Source organism: Amblyomma americanum, chromosome 5 (assembly GCF_052857255.1).
Source record: "Amblyomma americanum isolate KBUSLIRL-KWMA chromosome 5, ASM5285725v1, whole genome shotgun sequence".
In the NCBI taxonomy this organism is placed as follows: Eukaryota; Metazoa; Arthropoda; class Arachnida; order Ixodida; family Ixodidae; genus Amblyomma; species Amblyomma americanum.
In genome coordinates this window covers 149,875,485-149,896,964 of record NC_135501.1, presented here as the reverse complement: position 1 = coordinate 149,896,964, position 21,480 = coordinate 149,875,485, and the positions used below count along the sequence as shown (strand labels likewise).

Sequence of the window (21,480 nt, the reverse complement as noted above, 5' to 3'; positions counted from 1 at the left end):
TACAAAAATTCTCAAAAGCACAGTGATCCATTCAAGCAATATTCTCTTCCATATATTTCGTCAGTCGCTATCAACTGGTGAAATTCCAAGGGATTGGAAAATTGGTAAAATCATCCCCATCTTCAAATCAGGTGATAAAACGAACGCGCAAAATTATCGCCCCATATCATTGACATCTGTCCCATGTAAGATCCTCGAACACATCATCGTATCAGCAGTGGCGCAGCATCTAGATAGTAATAATTTCTTTTTTTCTAACCAGCACGGGTTCAGGAAAGGCTTCTCTTGTGAGACCCAACTACTGGAATTTACTAACGAGCTACTACACAACATGGACGAGAACTTCCAAACAGACTGCATATTCTTAGATTTCTCAAAAGCATTCGACCGCGTTGCGCACTCACGCTTAATAGGTAAAATTACTTCCCTCAACCTAGACTCACTAACAACCTCATGGCTAAGGAATTTCTTGTCTTTTCGTAAACAGTTCACGGTTGTTAACGGCCACTCATCTCCGTTTAGCGATGTTCTATCTGGTGTTCCTCAAGGAAGCGTCCTGGGCCCGTTGCTGTTCCTGATTTACATTAATGATCTGCCATCTAACATTACATCCACCATTCGCTTGTTCGCAGATGACTGCATAATTTACCGCAAAATCCGATCACCTGCAGACCTTCTTGCACTTCAAAGGGACCTCGATCATGTAACCGCTTGGTGTTCATCATGGCAAATGTCACTTAACACTGAAAAATGCAAGTTAATGACATTCAGCCGCAAAAAATCTAACTCTTCGTTCAATTACATGCTTGATAACAGCTTAGTCTCTCAGGTGTCTTCTTACAAATACCTCGGTGTCCATTTTTCATGTAACTTGTCCTGGTCCACTCATATACAGAAAATAACAGCTAAAGCATCCCGGACCTTAGGATACCTAAAACGGAATCTTCATGGAAGTCCTGCTACTACCCGTAAGCTCGCCTATCAAACATTTGTTCGTCCGCAACTCGAGTATGCATCATCCATTTGGTCACCTCACCAGGCTTATTTAATTAACTCCCTTGAATCAGTCCAAAATCGTGCTGCGCGTTTCATCTCCAGAAACTATGACCGTCACTCAAGCGTCACAAACATTAAATTATCGCTTTCTCTTTGTACCTTGCAATCACGAAGATTAATTGCCCTAATCTGCTTATTTCACAAGATAGTCTATAGCACTAATCTTTCGACTCTCCCTCTTGCCCAACCTCACCGCACCTCGCGCCGTTTAAACAACCATCTCAGCTTCAAACGCCTTTCAGGTAAAACCGTTGCATTCAATTCATCCGCTTTGCCGCAGGCTATTGTTCACTGGAATGGTCTTCCGGAACACATCGTCAATATTCGTGATCCAGCTTCTTTTAGGACCGAAATAACAGCCATTTTTTCTAATTACTGACGCGTCAATAACTATTGTATAATGATGTTCTTACTGTTTAATGAGTACTAACAGTCAATCAGCATTATATAATCATGTCATTCATGCTCATTCATGATCCAGCTTCTTTTAGGACCGAAATAACAGCCATTTTTTCTAATTACTGACGCGTCAATAACTATTGTATAATGATGTTCTTACTGTTTAATGAGTACTAACAGTCAATCAGCATTATATAATCATGTCATTCATGCTCCTGTTATTACCCCTATTTATGTAATCCCCCCCTCACACAATACTCCATGCTTGGAGCCTGTGAGGCAACGTGAATAAATAAATAAATAAGTCAATTTCCTTGCAATTGCCAGCTTCCTGGATTATCACCACAGCATCAGGACAATAGCTGAACACAATTGGCAGGAGTAAATTCTCGTTTCTTAGCATTACAAGACTCATTCTGTGTAATAGCATGTAGCCGTCCTTTTTTCAGTTTCCTCTGATTGTGTATTTAAATAATCAACTTCAGTTCTGTCCCCGCCTGCCGGCGCTGTGCATGTCGCCTGATGCTGTGAAATAAGCTTTGGATCTTTTGGTTTGCCCCATTCTATACACATCCGACGTTTGCTTGCCATCATAATCCGCCTGACTACGTCCCCTGGAGAACAAAGACATCTTCTATATCTCCTGAATTAACCCGGTCCTGTGGTAGTTGTTTACAGCTAAATTAAAACGCCAGCCGCAGCAGCAAAATTTGAACAAAATGGGCATTGTTACTAAGCCCTAAATACACTAACTTGTGCATCAAAACGTTGCTTATCTTGGAATAGGAAAGCCCCTTGCTTTCCCATATTGCAAGTGCAGGGCGGTACCAGTGTATTAGGCCGGTTATGCCGTGGATTAGGGCAAAAATGATACTGAATTAAGTCGAAAATGCCATTGTATTAGCTCGGAAAGACAGTGAATTGCGTAGGAAGCGCATATTCGGTTTTAACTGGGAAAGCCATGGTAATGAACGCGAGACCTGTGTCGCCGGTTAGATAGGCTGAACGAAGCGCATGAACGACAAGGGAGGTTTCGAAAATGTAGTTTTCGCAAATGGCATAGTAGGAAGGATGTTAGGTTCACTTCTGGCCAGCATTATGACAGCGGCGGTCTAGTACCGATGTGCTGCTTGCGGTCCCTTTTAACTTCCCGAAGCCATATGGAACATTCAACTTCGCACCATGCCTGCACGGCGACTCATAATGAGGCTAGAGGTATCGATGCCTCCGATATTCCTGCGTGCATCCCTCACACCAAATGTGCCTAACCCGGCATTGTGCGTTTCCTGATTACTGCGACTCCAACTCAATTCAAACAGTTTCGGATGCCAAAGTGAGCTTCTTGCGTGAAAGTGCACTAAGCGCTTGCGGCATTGAGATATCATTAGATTTAAAACCGTAATGTTGAGAGGGATGGTTGTGCACCGCACGAAAACCAAAGAGTTATCGACGAATCACACACAGCTGACCAAAAAACAAAGACACGGACGTCAAAAAATGGAAGAATTATTCTAATGTATTTCAGCTCTCTATTACATTGCGCAGTACCCAGCACACCATGGATGAGAGCCTACACAGTGTGAGCACGGTCCGTACCCGCACCTGCCGCCCTTCTGGCAGTCCTGAAAAAAAAGAAGACACGTGACACGTTAACAACAAAGTGAGATTTCTTGACATCCAAATTGTGGAGAAAAATAACTTTCAGCCACTAAAGCATTGCACTCTAGAGGTCATACGCGTGGATTTGGGGCGGATGTTTTCGGTATGTTTTGGGATTATGGGTTTGAGGCGTATACGTGAAAGGGTTATAATTAAACACCGTGTTGTTCGCACGGTTATATGCGCGGTTATATGCGCTGTTATATGCACGTCTATATGCTCCAAACATCTCAGTGGGTACAGAGCTCTGTAGATATTCATTACCTAGCAAAGGCGCTATAGCAGTATGCCTTGTAATGAGTGGTAACCAGGACCTTACTCGAGAATAAAGGAAAAAGAAAGGGTTGCTGTGGGCGGAAGAGTAAAAAAAGAAAAATACCTCCTCAGGCTGAGTTTCGGGGCTTACTAGGGATGGCGTAGGCGTAATAAATTAGTTATTTTTAAGTTTGTTCACAAGCGTGCGCTTTATATAGCAAAGGTGCATTTCTGCATGAGTATGCCTCATTCAGACGAGCGAAGTACGCGTCGAAATTTCTTTTCTCTATACCCGTTTTGAACTTTGACTCTCTTCCCAGCCAGTAAAAATTAAACTTTCTTCTTACAAATTTTGATGCCCGCCATTGCACTCCGTTTGATACCTCAATTAAGCGTGCTATGCGGAACTCGTCCGTTCAATTTTTTAATGAGAGCGGTATCACCAGGAAATGCATGGCTACGAATGGAATTTTTATTATTGGTTATTCCTAGAGTAGGGGCTACCCTCGAGCCCTGTTTCCAAATATTAACGCTGTTCCCTTAACTGGCTGAAGTCTACGGTTATCCTAATTTCATTAATGAATGTTTCAGTAAATAACGCATCAAACACAATGAGCTAACGCGTTTTTTCTATGCCATTCCTTCACCGCATTTCGTGTACTCTGAGAATAGTACTCTTCCGTACATCTCTTTCACACAAGCTGACGAAACATTTCGCGTACAGAGGTGCTAGTTTTCCAATGATGCATCCTGTGGCCTTAAGCACATCTTCATGTACTTGTTTCTATCCTGGATCTTTTCCTTTGGGCTGAATTTGTGAAGCATCTTATGAATCACAAGACGGCAGCGCGTAAAACGACACGGAGGATGGCTCACAGGATAGGCGCTTTCCTGTGTTATTGTTTGTCGTTCTTTTGTGCTGCCCTCTTGTGACTCAAGTATGAAACAACTCAAACCGAAATTTTATTAGAAAGAAATTCATGTTTCCTCTTTAGCTACAAGCACACTATTAGGTCGCAATTATTCCAATATTATCCACTTTAATATTCTATCTTCAATATAGCGTACAAATGACTCACGAGAAAGAATATTTTGTCGCAACTGGTAGTCATATTGTCTAGTTGGTCTCGCTAGTGTGCACACATTTATACTAATACTCTGCTGATTCGGGCAGTTCTCAAACACTTCGACCCTTCTTTCTCGAAATGCTGTCCCCACTGTGCGGAGAAGTCTTCGGACATCTACCACATGGTGTGGGCCAGCGCCTCCAAACCTGCTATCCCCCCTCACCCGAACCCCACCCGCGAGGACTGGGTGGCGACCCTGCTCGGCTGCTCTGAACTACAGGCCCAACGGGTCTTGGTCGGGCGTGCCCGGGCAGCGGCCGACTCCACTGGGGTCCCGTATTAGGTACCCAAGTCATACCTCCCTGCAACTCTTTTCGAAGCAATCAAAGATTTTCACCACCACCACCCATCGACGGTCTCCAAAAGTCAAGAAAGAGATAAAGTAATCTAATGAAAGGAGACGTGGAGAGGTCGGCCTGCGGTAATGTGACCCTGGCCTGCTACTCCACAGTGGGTAAGAGAGAAAAAGAAGTAAAAGAAGAATGACGATGCGAATGGATGGTGATTATGTCATAATGCAATGTAAAATTTGCTTTTCCATTGTGTAGTTCCGCCTTTATTGCACCACTGTGGGCACGGGCATTCTCTTTAAACATCTTCCGGCATCAAGGGGTGCCGCATTCCTCCACTGTATCGCTCAAAGAGAAAACTTGCGGCCTGAAGCCTTTTCGCCATGGTGGTATTTTCCGGTCCTGCCTTTGCCTAAAATGTGCTTTCATGATTTCAGCTTCCTGTGTAGTTTTTATTATATCGATTATGTTACGCATATTAAGGTATTTTTTTTTATTCGAGAAGTGTGCCATGAGGCATAAGTTGAAAAAGGAAAGGGGGGAAGGAATGCACGGGATTGAAAGTTAAAAGAAGGAGTGAAGAACCGTTGCGCTGAGGTAGTCGCAGAGGTTGTTAATGAAACGGTTGTCCATTGTCCACTTCACGAAGTCACTTTCGCGGTTCCACCGCAGGCCCACCTCCCTGAGGAGCCGTTTTCTGATAGCAGCCGTCGCTGGGCACGTCCACAACAAGTGCCGCACATCACATATGTCCGGTGCAGCGCCACAGTGAGGGCACCTGTCAGGTAGTGGCAGATCTTTGGCACGCCACCGATGACGGACAGATGGTGTCAGAGCCGCCCCTGCCCGAATCCGGCGCACGGATACCTCCTCCTGCCGAGTAAGACTACGGGGGAGAGGGTGCGAACACGGAGGAATTAGAGCGCGTGTTCGCTGGCGCAGAACTTCGGAATCGGAAACGTGGGACAGGAACGGATCTGGGGGAAGAGGGGAAGGTGGCGGATCGTCTAATGTATGAAGATGAGTCATAGCATCCGCTTGAATGTTATGTGGATCCTGGGCATGGCCGCGAATCCAGTGTATGCGCACAGGAGATGGATACTTTGCGCAGAGCACATGAATAGATTGTGAAATCTGGAACGTTCGTCGAACAGCCTTCAGCTGTTTAAGGGCGGCGCGGGAGTCGGTGTAAATGTGAACTGTATTGAATGTTGGAACGAGCGGAAGGGAAGCAATGGCATTGTAAATGGCTTGAAGTTCCAATGCCAGGGGAGTGCACGTATCCGCAGTATACGTCGCGCGAGAGTTGAGATGCGGATGAGATGGACTATACACAGCAGTAACTCCCCTCTCTGCAGAATGAGATGCATCCGTGTATAATATGCACCCTTCAGGCAGATACGCTGCTGATACCGACGGGGAAACAGTGGGGCGATTGTCAGTGAGCTGGCAATAGGACCACGGTGGAAGTGTCTTTAAACGATGAAGTTTGAGAGACTGTTTTCGAGCTCTATTTGCCACCCGTTGGTCGATGATCTCACTGAGTGTATTAAGTTGGGCGAACTCCTGTAGCACAGGTATGGGTGTTAAACGAGGCAGATATGTTATGACGCGCATAGCCTCACGATTGATAGCTTCAAGGGAGTCCCACTGTCTGCGGGTGAGACGTTGAAATTGAGCCTGATATACTATCCGTGGCTGAAGGATAGAGCGCACAAGCTGGCGGGCCGTATGAGCACGTGCGCCACCAGAGCGCATAGCTATGCGACGAATCAGACCTAGAGTAGCGTGAGCCGATTTACGGGTGGCTGTCAGCCACGGGGTGCCAGTCCCAGATGTATGGAGGAGAAGACCAAGAATACGAACAGTTTCTACCTGAGGAATCAGAGAATTATGTACCGTAAAATTTAAAGGGGGAGCTTTCCGTAAGGCGGCTTTATTTCCAATTCGAATGAAACATGATTTAGTAGGAGAGAGTGTTAGACCCAAAGGTGGGAGGCGAGATGTCAATACATCCAGCGCGTGTTGAAGGACCGACTGATGAATAGACGCATCTGGATGACAGCACCACAAGGTGATATCATCGGCATATGCAAGCACGCGGATAGAAGGGATGGTCTCTAGGGCTCGAACCAGAGGAATTAAAGCCACATTAAATAACGTGGGGGCGAGAACGGAGCCCTGCGGCACTCCTCTATTGGAAGTGAAATTACCAAAGGGCTTTCCGTGGACACGCACGCTGAAGGTTCTATTTGCTAAAAAGGCGTAAATGGAGAGGAGGAACCGGTGAGGGAGACCAAGAGTTTGAAGGGAGGCAAGAATGGCAGAGTGAAGGATGTTATCATATGCCTTTGTTATGTCTGTAGCGATTACGGTTCGTACAAGGTGACTCTGTGGAGAGTGGTCAAGCACGTCAGCAGCCAAAGTAGCAAGGCCGTCCTCCGTTCCAATATGTGGGCGGAAACCAATTTGGGAATCTGGGTAACAATCATGGGATTCCAGCCACCATGATAAGCGTGCGGCTAGAATGTTTTCATAAAGCTTGCAGATGGTAGGGGTAAGGGAAATTGGACGAAGGGCCGAGAGAGATACTGGAGGCTGACCTGACTTGGGGATTGGAACCACAATAGAATGCTTCCAGTCTCCCGGCATGACGCCAGAAAGCCACACTTCGTTAAAAGTATCAAGTAGGGTTTCCAAAGCCCTCCCTTCCAAGTTACGGAATAAGGAGTTAGGTATGCCGTCGTGCCCGGGAGTAGTAGTAGTTTTTAAACGGTCAATGGAGGCCAGCAGCTCTGCCATGGTGAGGTCAGAAGTAATCCCATCGGGGGGCTCTGTTACCGATAAGTCAGGTGGAGACGTAGCGGTGCAGTCATGGTTTGGAAAAAATTGACGGGCCGCTTGTTGTGCAAATGTGTCCTCATCCACATTTAGCGCGAGGCGAATGCTCTCTGTGTAATCTGCAACCTGAGAAGGGCGCTCCATGGCGTGAAACACTCTCCAAAGATGTCGATTGCCCTGCGTAGAGGACAGGCGGGCACACCATGCAGCCCAGCGTTGCCTGCCTAGCCGCTTTGCATAGCGCCGCGCCCGTGCGGTAGCGCGGTGAAGAGTAGGAAGAGCCGAAGGGTCATCGGGGTGACGAGTAGCGTAAAGATCCGCCTGGCGACGAAGAGCCCACAGATTCAAGAGATGTATGTCCGGGTTTGGGTCATCTTCATTTACAGTAGTGGTAATAGTGTGAGTAGCGAGAACATCAGATAGAGTAGACAATGCTGAAGAGGGGTTGAATGTAGATAAATGATTGTCTGCGCGTACAGAATCCCATGATGTTATTCGTACAGTGCGGCGTATTTTCCGTAGACGCGTAGGCGTGAGGGAGATAAAAATAGGGCTGTGATCGCTACCCCAAGTATCAGAATCAACAGCCCAACGAGGGTTACCGGGGCCTAACCACCAAGTCAAATCAGGTGAATACGGGCCACCGCGTGGGCGGGTAGAAGTATTCGGGTGGTTTAAAAGTTGAAAGGAATGATCTGAAAAGCTCCCTTGGATGTGTGAACCCCTTGAGGAATCCGATGGGTAACCCCACGCAATGTGTGCGCCGTTGAAGTCACCGCCAACTAGAATAGGGATACCCGAGTTGGTAGAACGTAGAAAACGAACCCATCCCAGATTGGGAGATGCGGAGCCAGGACGACTATAAAAAGAAACTAGAATAAGGGGTGTTTGTGCAGGTTTTACGAGAAGGGCGACAACCTCTTGACGTGTGTTGCACCACCGTGAAAGGTCGAGCGGTGTGTGCGGAACTGAACTGTGAATATAAATTGCAGATTTACCTGGGCTGAGGGAGGAGGCGGTGCAACGGCGATCAGGGATAGATGGTGAATGGTATGCGCAGAAACCTGAAAGGCGTGGGAGTGCATTATGCTCTTGCAGTAGGAACGCCCATGCCCTCAGCTTTCCGTCGCGAAGGCGGATGTTCACTTCAGAGGCCTTATTAGCGAAACCGCGACAGTTCCACTGCACCACCACCGATGATGATGCGCTATCCATGACGAGGCCGAAGAGCTTCCACGATGAGGGATGTCACCTGCTTCATCAGCGCTAATATCTTGTCCACTGTCGGGGTAGTCACGGCTAACAGGTGGTCGGCACCTGATTGTGGGCCAGTGCTTACCCTAGGTGATTCCTCTGATGATTGCTCCCGAGTTATGAGAATTCTTCGAGAGGATTGAGAACGACGCTGTTCCCGGCGCTGGGTGAGTTCGTCTAGTCGGCGGCGAGCCTCCGCGATTGCATTGTCTAAAGCTGTGTCTTCATCTGTAGTATCCACATGTGATGGATGCACTGGACGTTTGGGCGTACCATTTGATCCGGGAAGGTGAGCCGCTTGTGCATATGTACGCTGGCGAGGAGACATATGGTGAGCAGCAGGCTCAGATAAAGGAAGTTCAGGGAAGTCGTTGTCGTCACATGCGAGAGCTGCAAAGCGATTACTTGTAGGAACATCCATTTTTGCAGGCGACTTGTGAAACTTCTTCGCTTGCTTCTTCTTTGGACAAGCGGGGGAGCGAATGTCATGGTCCGGCGATTTGCACAGGGCACAATGAGCTGTTGGTTCATTCATGTCGGCCACAGATGCTGGATTAGGGCAGGTATTTTGCATATGTCCTTCTTTGTGGCAGTGATAGCAAAAAATACGACGAGGTCGGAAGGGCTGTGGTTTGACGATCGCACCGTAGTAGGTAAGGTACTTCGGGAGAGTCAACGGGCCTTGCAGGATGAGCAGTTATGAGCCCCGGCGACCCATAGGCCGTGCTTGCAGTACAACATGAGTTGAGCAGCGAATATTTGCGCGCACCTCCTCGGGAGGGCTCGTGCTGTCGACATGATAAACCATGCAGCGGAGTGTGTCAGGACCAGATGCAAAATATATTTGCACCGGGACATGCTTGCTGTCATCCAGGGGGATCCGCGTAACTGCGCAAAGTTTCTGGGCGTCCATCAAGGATGACAAGTTTACCGTGATGGTGTTCGATGGGCGATGGACGACAAACCCGCAGTAGTTCGAAGAGCCAAGGGCATGGTCAATTGTGGCTTGAACATTCCGGGCAGGGATGGCAGTCATATCAAAGCGCGATGTAGGCTTGATGGTAACGCGGAACGAGTTCGCAGCAGGCGGAAGAGAGCCTTGACTCACGGGAGGCATCTGTGGAGGAGGCTCAGACGCTGGTGACGGCCCTTGGTGGGAATACTGAACTGGCGCGACGGGCACAGTTTCTTGAGGGAGTGCCACGGGCACGGAGGCGGTAGAGCAGTCCATGTCACAGGCCAAAGTCGTAGCATCGGAAGACGGCGCAGGCTGGAGGCCTAGAGGCGCTGACGATTGCGTGGACGTGGAGGCTGCGTCAGGTGGCAACACAGCGGGCATCCGCGTAGCCGTCGTCGACAACGCAGAATCCATGCAGACGCGTAGCGCGGCCTCGCTCGGCAGCGCCGAGCTAAGCCTAGCTTGCCCCTGAGGGTTCCGGTTGGGTTTTCTCACTTGAGAATGCGCCCGCCTTGCCGGGAATTTCTCCGTAGGGGCGTCGTCAGCATTCGGTCGCACGGAGGGCACTGTCCGACCCACGCTACACACGAGAAGACAGCGAAAAGCGAAAACACAGACCTAGAAGCAGACACGTATCCACCCACTAGGTCTTCGTCTTCTTCTTCACCCATTAAGGTATTTTGGTTTTTCCGTCATTTCTACCCACTCCGTGGAGTTAGAGGCGTTGATAATATGTACTTTTCTTATGAGATGTTTTACTTCCTAGGTAGTTTGTCGCTGTCGGGTTTAGCTTCCACTTGCAACTTATCTGCGCCGATCATTAATACCTTGGCTTCAGGCATCGCCCCTACGCTGCGCACATCTTCCTCGACTAAATGAAAAGCGCACCTGACTCTCCCCTTATGCAAAATCATGCTCTTTACCAATTGTTTTGGCAGTTTACTCCTGACATACGTGCCTCGCATTAACCAGCCTGGCTATTTCACCTAAAAAGCGCCTCCTTCCACTTAATCGATTTGCTTCATTTATAGGTATCGTTATCTCTCTGGTATGGCTTGATAATAACCTAGAGGTCTTTATATACGGCAAGCAGTGTAGCTATGCATAATAAAGGGAATTATTCTGAAGAAACAAACGACCATATAATAAGACGCAATATTAATAAAATCCTGAAACCTACACACGATGTACAACTCTAATAGCTATCAGAAATTGCTCCCCCGAAATATGGACTACATACGATCGGGAGGCAGGTGAAAGAATCTAACAGGATTGGACGAAAAAGGTCCTATGATGAGCATTTATTGTAGTGTCTTGGAAGTGGAACGACACAGCAGATGAGTAGTAACCAGAACTTGAGTTTATTGTCAGCCAGCTGCCCGACCGCGCGTCCAGCTGGTGAACGACTGCCCGTGCAAATAGACCGCAATACGCTTATAGAGGAGGAAGGGGGTGGGGTCCTAACAATCAAACGTGACCATGAGTGAGCTATTTACTAATTAGAATATATACAGGGCATTTATGATGTTTATCAGTAAAAAGGCGGCCAAGAAATAAAATGAGAGCAAAAAACGGCTCAGGAAGGTGGTCACCCAACAAGCCAGAGAAAGCAACTGGTAACGAGCACGGTTCAGCGATGCGTGATTATATCGCCTGAATGCAAGAACTGTACCCCGTGCGGGATAAGACTAGCAGAAAAACCGACTTGAATCATGAATGGCAACCATCTGCCAATAACTCCTGCCTCCCCTTTACGTGAAGGGACCTCCCAAAAAAGAGTAACAGGCACTTGCGAGAAATTAATGAAAATGCTTGAGCAATGGCCAAAAAAACATAGGAATGGCACTAGCAACAACTGCACTGCGTTCAGTCTAGCGACTCAAGAGCAACCTATTTCGACACACAAAAGATGAAGTGGTTGTCACGTGACAGAATGTGCACATTCGCAAGCAGTGGTGTAGGAGATGCGAGTGCTTTAGAAATATTCTGAAGGCACTTAAGTCTGCTTACGTGGAGGAATGAGAATGCATGTGTTTTGATGAAAAAAAGGTTTTGGACGAAAGGCTAGGGCGCAGTAGCTCACATCTCGACATGTCGTTGGACACCTCAAGTGCGCATTAAATCACGCAACGAGAGGTGCATATGTGATCGGTCCGAAGCCCTGTCGCAAGCTAGCCTCCAACTTGAATAAATCATGTAAGATATATGGAAAGAGAAATGCTATGACACCATCCGGAACGTTGTACGACGAACGGTTGCACATACTTTTGATGCGAATGTAGTCGGCAAATCTGCCACCGCATTGAGGTTAGCCGGCGATTCAATCAATGGGATTTGATCTTCGCCATCAAGGATTAGGAGGTAGGGAGGGGTCGCCCGTGGACGGATGGATAGATGGATGAAAAAAAAAACATTTTTTGTGACAAATTTAAAGTGGTCTGGATCCTTAGGGGTCAATGGGCGCCGTGGTTGATCATGGTCCAGGATGCCGCACTTGACAGGAGCCAGCGTGGCTCGGCGTACGAGAAATCGTTGCGCTTCCTCGTCCTGACTGCCCAGCAAATGCTCCTACTGCGTCACACTCGGGTGGTCTATTCTAGGCTCTAATTCTGCATTAGGGCAAGTCCATGTGACTTGGTCTAGTGTAGGTTTACCCTGGCACCACGGGCGTTCGTCTACATATTGTGAAGGGAAAATCTAGAGGCAGGTAGGTACCGGTTTGTAGTCTGTGCCAGTCTACCAACTCCTCTTTGGTTAGCGTTTTGTGTGGGGCTGGGTGTCGTTTCCGCTGGCCCCTGTAACAGTCGAGTATGTCTGAGCACATGGGGGTAAAAGGGTAAAAAAACCCCGTGGTGCAAAGTGTTGAGTCTGCTCGGTTGACGTAGCCTCGAGATAACTCGCCTGCTGCCACATTGCCCCACATCCCCTGCTGTCTCGGAACCCATACAATACTATGTTTAGTGTTTATGTGTCTTCTCGTCGTTTGTAGAATATGATTAGCAATATTGTCGATTCTGCCTCATGTGTAAGTTCTGCATGCTTGTTTGGAGTCTGTCACTATAGTGAGGTTTTGTCCTCTTGCGTTGCCGCGCGATATTGCCAGAGCAATGGCGGCTTCTTTAGCTGCCTCTATGCTAGAGTTGTTTATCGTTGCGCTCGTTATTTCTATCCATCTTTAGTCTGTTACAACGGCGATCGTTTTGCGTTGGTGTCGGTGCTTTGCTGCGTCCGTGTAGACTATGCTGGAATTGTCGCTGAGTTCACTGCTGAGTTGTCAGGGTGGAACCAGCGGAACACAGACGCAGGACAAGAAAAGGAGGTACACACACCACACCGCTGGACTTGCAACTGATTTATTTCGAAGAAAACCACCACATTTAAAGGATTCCCTGCGCAAGCGCACACTCTGGATGAAGGGAACAACTGTATTAAGATACAAGAAAGTTATATTCTTTATCCGTGATAAAAACCGAGGGATCGCTGACACACTTTTCTCGGTTTTTATCACGGATAAAGAATATAACTTTCTTTTATCTTAATACAGTTGTTCCCTTCATCCAGAGTGTGCGCTTGCGCAGGGAATCCTTTAAATGTGGTGGTTTTCTTCGAAATAAATCAGTTGCAAGTCCAGCGGTGTGGTGTGTGTACCTCCTTTTCTTGTCCTGCGTCTGTGTTCCGCTGGTTCCACCCTGACAACATTATGAACCAACTAGCCCAGCAATTTACGCCCCTGCTGAGTGCTCGGACTTGTCGTCTTTCAATGTGATTATTGGGGCCCATGTGTCTGGGTGTGGGCCTTACACGGATGTTGTTTCTGTCTTCATTATTAATCTGTTCCTTGTCTTTTTGTGTGCCCAGTGGTAGCCCTAATTTCTCCATTAGGTGTCGTCCCGTTCTGGTTTCAGTGAGTCTGTCTAGTTGCGCTTGACGTTGTGCTTCTCGTAGTTCGTCGAAGCTGTTCGATACTCCCAGTGCCATTAGCTTTTCAGTTGGTGCAGACATTGGAAGTTTGAGAGCCGTTTTGTACACTTTGCGTAGTATGGTGTCGATTTGTAGAGGCTCTTGCTTGTTTAATTCGTGGTAAGGGGGGCTGTACGTTACCCTGCTCGTGACGAGGCTGTCCATTAGTCTTAGGTTGTCTTGTTCTATCATAGCCTTCTTTTTACTGCTGACTCTTTGCGCGATTTTGGCGACTTGCTCGGCTGTATTCCTAAGAGGCTATGGTTTTGCTACATCGTCCTTACCTTTATCCACGGGTGAAAAGTTATTCAAGAGGGCCTTTAGGAGAATCACCACTTGCGGGGGGCGGCGCTTCGTGCGATGCATTGGATTATGCTTTGAATGAATATTGTTAGAGTACTTCTGCAAGGTATTTTCAAAGGGAAGTTTTGACTTCGATATATATAATATTTTCATATATCAATGCCTCACTGTATTGTAGCACTCTGTTCATGTATTGGTGGTAGAAGCTGTACCATGCGCATCCTCTCGTATTTACAACCATTCAGGCAATTTCGTTGCTCCAGCTGATAAAATTTGTTTCCTCAGGTCACCAGTGAATATTTGACAAATGCGGAGCTAATTTGATAAGTCATTTAAAAGTTGTGTAAAAACTCGTAATTGTGCAATTCTTGAAGCAAACGCCTGATGAGAGCAGTTGCGGAAGGCAGCGGACAATGACTGAGCAGTAAACTATGTATTAATATCTGGTAACCAGATACTCACTTTTCCGCGACAGGTTGTGCTTCTGCCGCTTGTTTCTCTCAATTTAGTGTTGCAGGCATTCACGCTGAATACGAGAAAAAATAGAAAAATAGAATAAAAACAGACAAGCACAAAAAGAAGATGCTTGCACAATATTCTCCGGAATAGATGCATAGCTCCCATTTTAAGAAGAATGTTTATGTCATTTTCATTCTACAGAAGCATGGTCCTGTAGTTTTGTCATCATTGCCTGAGAAACATATTTTATTTAAATCCTTAGCCGATACTGTCCAGGAGGTGTTTTAGTGGGACCTACCCTTAAAGTTACGAAGGTCGAGATGTAGGTGTTTAGGTTGGCACAAAATCCAAATAAGCAAGGCAAGTTTCAAAATCACTGAATATATTGGTTTAGCAGATCAAAGAAAGAGCTCGATTTCATTGCATGACGGCATGTGGCACTTTTATTTGGTGTTTTCTCCTTTCTGTAAGCTGTATCATTTGCGTATATATGCTCCTGATTTGCAAAAAATCCGTTGTGTTGAAAGTTTGAGCTTGTCCAGTCTCTTCTTTTTCCTGCGTTCTTCCCGCGCTATGATAACTGTGTTACAATGAATTAGCAACCTGCCCAAGCGTATACAATTCTTTTTTTGCAAATAACCTGAAGTGGTACTTTTTTGTCTTTTCTGTATTCTGCCCAGTAAACACGAATAAGCTCATATGGAAGCTAAAGGAAGTAAGCCGTCCTCCAACAGACTTCCTTTTCCAAGCAGGGTATTCTGCCGATGTCCTAGATTACTAGATGAACTAAAGTCTTACTTTTGGAAACGGAGGCATATTCCTAATGCAAAATATAGCAACTTGGCGCAGTTAGCAATGGGACACAGATTTTGAAAGCGGCACCGCAGGTCTTGAAGTTACCAGACAGAGGAAGTTACATACGCGGGAAAGATATTCGTAACTGCTAAAAGTTCGTTTGTTTTCAAGAGGGATCTGTTCAGCTGCCGAACGCATAGCATTGCGTTTTTTATTGACGAAAATGTACCCAGGCACTTGGGCAGCGTTTCCTGCCCTACAAGAGAATGTGCTAAAGAACAGCTCTGTCTCTATGTACTCGCATATACGGCTGCCGTATTAAGAATGTGGCTGTGTTTTAATGTTCATACGCTTCTCAGGAGCACTTTTTCCGCAAAGCTTATCACGAAAAGCAACTACTTTAGTCAATGTCACTCACAGGGGAATGAAATAACTGTCCCGTCAACAGAGAATATTTGGTGTGTTCTGTCGAACACTGTCAATGTACTGAAAACTTTAAATACAATGAAAATAATGCACTGTTCTAAGAACGAGGACACTGCCTTTAAGCGGAAGGTGCTTGCTATATGACGCCTTCAAAAATACCATTCATTACGATCACAAAAAAAGATTGTTTTTTAACTGTCATTCCTTCCACTTTGTTGGTGTAAATTGTGGGCCATATTTGTAGCAGTGCATTTCTCATGAATGTGTAGTTCTATGCATGTAATTTAAGATTTTTATTTCAGCGATGCGTTGAGATAATAGCTTGGATGGAAATTGATCGATGAGTTTTAATATTACACTTATGACTGTTGACGTTGAATATTGGCGTGGAAGGAAGAGTGCTAAGGCTCAACAGGTATGCTAATTTTGGTTGACTTAAATATAAAGAAAGATAAGCGATGGTTCTTAAGGGTAACGGAGCGGATTCCAAGAGAAGGCAAGCGCAGCAGGGGGGGGGGGGGGGGGGGCGAAGGTTAGGTATGCAGAGAGGATTGTGAAGTTTGGACGGATAAGGTGGCTGTAGCTTGCACAGGACTGGGTGAATTGGAAAGATATGGGAGAGGGCTTTGCGCTGCATTGTGCTTAAACAGGCTGATTATGATGTTGATATAAAATCTTTTTTCTGCTAATAAAATCATAGTGCTTCAAAATGCAAGCAGGACTTCTCCAAACAATTTTGTTGCTTGCCAAGGTAATAACGTGCGCTTTCTGGACTAGTCTTCAAAGGTTTGTGAAACCCTCGTTTGGGAGGAAAAGTTTTTATATTTGCATCTGGTACTCATTGCTAGGGATTCAGCAGGGCCAAGCGTGATTGACATCTTATAAAGTAAGCCTTTTTCAATGACAAAAGCCGGATATTGAAAAAAAAACAAATATGATGTATGGGGGTTTAACGTCCCAAAGCGACTCAGGCTGTGAGGTACGCAACAAATATAGTAAGCAGTTTTTGGCATATACGTCAACCCGGCAATTTTCATCGCGAGTCTGCAAAAAAGCATCGTAGCCAATGCAATATATACTCCTGTAGTTAATTTTTTCACCCTGCTTTTAAGTGATTACGCAAGTGAGCGAGAACATGTGTTCGTTGCAGTGTTCAAAATATGCGGGCTGGTCTACGCGGCATCGTTTCTATGTGCCCACCACGCATGTACTCCGTCCTGTATTGAGCGATATCGGGATTTATAAGGAGCGTTTTGTGGAGGAGAGGTCTAGGAGGGAAGTATTGATCAGACTTATTATCCGAGCTACACGCACAGCAGGACAAAGGTCTCTGTAAAATTTTTCCAAACAACGCTCTCCTGTGCCTTTTTTTATTTTATTTATTAGTTACCTGCATCGCCCCGCAGGGCATTACAGCAGGGGGTACAGACTTCATTTGTAGGTATAAAGCAATTATTGCAGTGCATGGAAAAATGCTTCGTTAGATGTAATGCATACAATGCTCGATGGCAAACTGTTCCAGTCCCGAACAGTTCTAACAAAAAAAGAATAACGCAAGACGACACCCTTGCAAGAAAATTCTCTGACCTTCAAGCAGTGGTCCAGTCGCTTTGATATATAATGAGGTGCCTGGATATATTGTTCGCGGTTTATGCCAGTTTTTGAATAATAAATATCATGGAAAAATTTCAAACTGATGTACCTTCTACGGTCCTTCAACTCTTGCCAGTTAAGTTTTCGTTTGCTTTCCGTCATACTAACTTGCCAATTATAATTACCAAGATCAAATATAACTGCCCTATTCTGAATTTTCTCTAATTTTTCTACACACTCAGATGTGTGTGGGTCCCAGCAAACACATCCATATTCAAGTATGGAGCGTACATAACTGAAATACAGCTGTGTTTTTAAGTTACTTGGTAAATGGCTAAAATTCCGCCGTAGAAAACCCAAACGTGACGCTCCCTTATTCGCAATATAATTAATCCTGTGCCTTGTTCTTGCAATCTTCCCAATACCATCCATCCGCTAGCCGACATTCTCCCGCGGTGTGCGAAGGTTGCCTTCTCCTTGAACCCAGTAGGTCACCATGAATAACTGTCGATAATATTGCCTTCGCATTTCATGCTTTCCCTTTTCTTTCATTCCTTTCGAGTACGATGACATGAACTCGCGTCCCTTTCTCTTACCCAATGTGCTCTCTTGTCTTTTCTTTAATTGTTGAAAGTACAAAATAAAAATAAAATTAATAGCCAGAAGCCGTACCCGCGTATCAGATATCAAAAGCTGCCTCTGCATTCATGCAGAGTTAATCACGTGCAGAGTTAACATATTACCCACCTTGACATTAGGCTGTGCACAGAAAAAAGAAAGAGGACTGCATACACCAAATGACGCTGCATTTTGAATCTCTTCAGTGGCTCCTTATTCTTTTCTGCCGGAAGAATAGAATAAAACCCCACAGATCATGGCGCCGTCGGAGGTAACTGTCAGGCATCACCATAATTACAATATTCCGAACCCGACTTAACATGATAACATGAAGAACTCTTAAAACGACGCTCACATGATAGAAAGCCGAATGTCTGCCTGATGGGCCTACACAAAGAGTTACACTGCGTGCTCTCGAAACCAGACCTCTTGCCAGAAATATTGCCCCCCATCCGGTGTGACGCGGTCTATCACTCTGAAGCTGTCTATTTTTAAATTTGGGAGCTCGTTCATGTCAATGCGATCCTATGTGCATCGCTAAGTGCACGAATTGTTCGTAAACTAATTTAAATGAATCCCACCGACCGTTTAGAAATAAGTCGGCGGTTGCTGCTTGGTTCTTTCTTTCGGTGTCTTATAGGCCCAGAACGCGTGCTCAGCATTTGAGCCTTGAGACAACAAACCTCTTGTTCCTCTTTATTCCGCTCGCTCGAAGTAGGTCAAGAGCAGCATCATTAATTCACGCTTCAACAATGCAGTAAAAAATCCTGAAACCACAAGCTGGAAGATCGCTTTTTAAGCAAGACGCACCGACTAGTGCACACTTGATACCCGCCGACGCTCTTATCGTCACTGCCTGAGGACTTGTTCAGAACAAAGGAGACATACCAAATAGACAAGAATAAGAAGATCGCGGTTATTATAAACGCACAAAGCATTTCATACAACTTGAGAAAGTTAATTGGTAGGGTCCGAACAGACGTCCTGTCTTCGGCTCCAGATCACTTGGCAAGTCTGCGCAAAAGCGGAAAGTAAATGGGACGAAGATAAGTATATTTACCTAGGCAACCTATAGGTTGCATAGGTTGCGCCATAAATCATCGCGAGCGGTTCGTCACTTGTGTTCAAGTAGTCGTGTGCTAGAGCCGCTTGTCTTGTGACCATGCACACGTAGGCCATACCTGCAGATGCCTTAATAAGAGATTATCGGAGCAAAAATACAATGTGAAAGAACGATTTTCAGGCCATCTGATTATTCACTGCAGAGATTGACAGTGCACACGCGAGTTCAGCGACACAAGCGTCCTGCACTGGTGCGAAGATGAAACTAGCCTGGAAACCATTGAGGCTGAATACATTGCGAGCCTAGAAGATCCCCGTGTCAGAACTCCTTCTGTAGCCCTGCTGGCTAAGGAGTTACGTTTCCTGTTAGGAATGAGTGACAATGGTTTTCCTCCGTGCGTCTGTAGCCATGTCTATCAGGCTTTGTTTTTCTAGTGTTGTTATACTTACCGTAAAGTTACCTTAGTGTTACAATAATAAAATCTTCAGTTGTTAGTTGGCGCCGGTCTCTCGTCTTCCCCTTCTGTGTCCGTGTGAAGTTTGCGCTGTTTTCTTTTGTGTTTGAGCGTGAATCAAAATATTACAAATTTTAATGCTCTGCCCGCATTCTCTCAACGCTGCACGCTGAATGCCGTCGCCTGACTGTGGACGGCGCGAATCACGCTGCAACTGAAACGCACCAGTATCAGCTCGCGCTGTTAAACGATAACGACAGTGGCGACAAAATCAGGCAGACAGTACGGGCTGAGAACGCACTGGATGCCTTTGGGTGCTGCGTTAAAAGAAATTTGGTACAAACTACAGGAAAAAATTACAATGGTTAAAAGGAAACCAAAGGCACATTATATGTCTTTCTCACAATGGACATCCGAACCATAAAGAGAAAAAATCGGAGAAGGGCGAGTGGAAAAGAGGAAGTAAGAAAGGATCTAGAGCGTATTGGAATGATTCGGATAAAACTCAATCCCTTGCACTGACATTGCGTAGCAGACGGACGACTTTTGACATCTTGTCGTTACCGAGCTCCGTAGCCGAACGATGTGACAACTAAGCCGCCTCGGCGATGCAGTCATGCATAAAGAAATCCTCAGGAGGAAGCATAAGTGGATAGTCTTTAAGCATAGCAATAAAAGCGGTAACAGGTGTGTCAAATGACAGCCAAAGGCTGTTTTTTTATTTTTGAAGACCCCAGAAACTTTCTCTCGCGTTCCATCGACTCTGGCATTCTTGGGAGAAAAATGAAAGGAAATTCCATCAAAACGGCTTATTAGAGCCGGCTGTCATCGTAAGGTGGCGCTCCTTGTTCAGTCTCCTTTCCGCATGTTTGGAGCTAACGCATTATGGCTGATGCCCTGGTGCTGTACTTGCTGATGGCGATGGCGAAGTGTGGCAGCAGGTATGGCGTCAGCGCAAACCTAGAGCTATGCATGATCGCATCGCCAGGTAATACCAAGCTCTGTCCTCTTATTAAGATACTGTGTTGGTTTGTTAAGATCATCAGAAACTACCAGGGATAAAATTGATGCCGTTGGCAGCCGTTTATTCCAGCCAAGCATAGAGAGATCATCAGAGAGGAGTGAAAATTAGCCCTTTTCTTCCAACAGAGTATTGCACACTATAAAAATGCAGGCGCGCGTGCACCATGCAGCCTCTTGCCCTATATGCAGCGTCGGGAGAAACATAAATCTTGAGTCACATAATCAAAGCTTCAAAAAACCAATAAAATCGCACTAATGAAACGTTACTAAATGTGCAGTTTCTACTAAAATTGGCACGCTTTAGCAGAGGAGCCTTGAACAGTTTTATTCTGCCTCCAGAATACCTAATATATGCCCAAAGAATAAACGCTCTTCCCACATAATTAAGACATACTGAGTCCGATTAGACGCTTTTATCCTGAACATACGAAAAATATCAAACATGGCATTCGAAGTTGATAATATGGTTAAAGCGTACTTACATTCTGAATGGGAATCGCCAACAGTGAGCTATGCTTTTAGCGACAGTAGATCTGTAACTTAGAACGGCTCTTCGCCCATAGGAATGTGTCCAGAAGAGACGCGGAGTTGATTTGGCGTGCAGCGGCTTAAATAGGAGACCACCAAAGTAACTACTGGAGTCCGCTTTTCTTCTTAAAAAGGGTGCCGCTGAAGAATTTATTCTGGCGTTCATGTAAATGTTTTATGCCACTACTCAACGGCTCACCCTCGCATCTCCATGTGAGCTAAGAATAAATCATTCACAAGCGGCGGAGGCCTCAAAGGATTCAAGGAATGTGTTGTGCACGGGGTCATTACTGGGTTATTTCTCCCCGCTGTACACGTGGCGGCGTTTGTTACTGTAGCCCGATCTCAAGAAAGCGAATGCAAATGTAATCGCCTGTTCGTACCCTCTCCCCTGTAGTCTCACTCGGGAGGAGGAGGTA

General features: G+C 45.9%; 1 long non-coding RNA gene across 3 annotated transcripts; it reads right to left on the bottom strand.

Moving 5' to 3' along the window:
* Positions 1 to 2,945: 2,945 nt before the first annotated feature.
* On the bottom strand, positions 2,946 to 21,202 carry LOC144132812 (uncharacterized). 3 transcript variants are annotated; one of them, XR_013314936.1, is made up of 5 exons: positions 21,016 to 21,202; positions 18,939 to 19,007; positions 18,123 to 18,216; positions 14,565 to 14,628; positions 2,946 to 3,077 (listed from the first exon to the last, which is right to left on the bottom strand). It is a non-coding gene; the product is annotated as an uncharacterized LOC144132812 (long non-coding RNA). The 3 variants fall into 3 exon arrangements; XR_013314938.1 differs by lacking the exon at positions 18,939 to 19,007 and having other exon boundaries at positions 18,123 to 18,211; positions 21,016 to 21,199; XR_013314937.1 differs by lacking the exon at positions 18,939 to 19,007 and having other exon boundaries at positions 21,016 to 21,198.
* Between the last annotated feature and the right edge of the window lie 278 nt (positions 21,203 to 21,480).